The sequence below is a fragment of the Octopus bimaculoides genome, chromosome 5, assembly GCF_001194135.2.
Source record: "Octopus bimaculoides isolate UCB-OBI-ISO-001 chromosome 5, ASM119413v2, whole genome shotgun sequence".
Classification (NCBI taxonomy): Eukaryota; Metazoa; Mollusca; class Cephalopoda; order Octopoda; family Octopodidae; genus Octopus; species Octopus bimaculoides.
In genome coordinates, this window is record NC_068985.1 from 104,638,954 (window position 1) to 104,639,612 (window position 659).

Genomic DNA, 659 nt, shown 5'->3' on the forward strand with positions numbered 1-659 from the left:
CATATGCATATACATATAATATATATATATATGTGTGTGTGTGTGTGTGTGTGTATTCCTACTCAGTTCATCTAATTGTATATATCTATCGTTACTTTTCATAAAAAGCCTTTCCTTTTTTTGATTTCCAATGTGCATTTTCGCTCATTTTTCTTCTTACGTGTGCCGCCGAATTTTGAAAAGAATGTAAGTGTGCCACTAGTGAAAAAAGGTTGCAAAGCACTGATCTAATATTCTTTTCAAAATTCGGCGGCACGCCTGAACTAAATATATAACTAAATGTATAGGGAAAAAATTATATCCAGGTTACACTGTGGCACACTTAGCACCGTCTCGTGGCACACCAGTGTGCCGCGGCATACCAATTACGGAACACTGGTATAGACGAGTACGTACGAAAGTCGAACCGCGATAGGAAAAATGAGTACAAGGCGTCCATAACGGAAAAAATACAAAACGGAACGCATGGAGGGTTTAAAAGGCCTTTCAGCCGAAACGATGGTTTTAAGATTTAGTTTTGTGAAGGATAGAAAAGGTACCAAACGACATTAACATGGTTTACCAAACTTGGTGCTTTACTATTCAAAGACCTGATTCGCTTGAATCTTGAACTTTGATATATATATATATATATATATATATATATATATATATATATA

The 659-nt window shown here is 35.4% G+C and overlaps 1 protein-coding gene across 1 annotated transcript in view; it reads left to right on the forward strand.

Moving 5' to 3' along the window:
• LOC106881314 (uncharacterized) overlaps window positions 1-659 on the forward strand; it is an 82,757-nt gene that overhangs the window by 22,752 nt on the left and 59,346 nt on the right. The window lies entirely within an intron of this gene.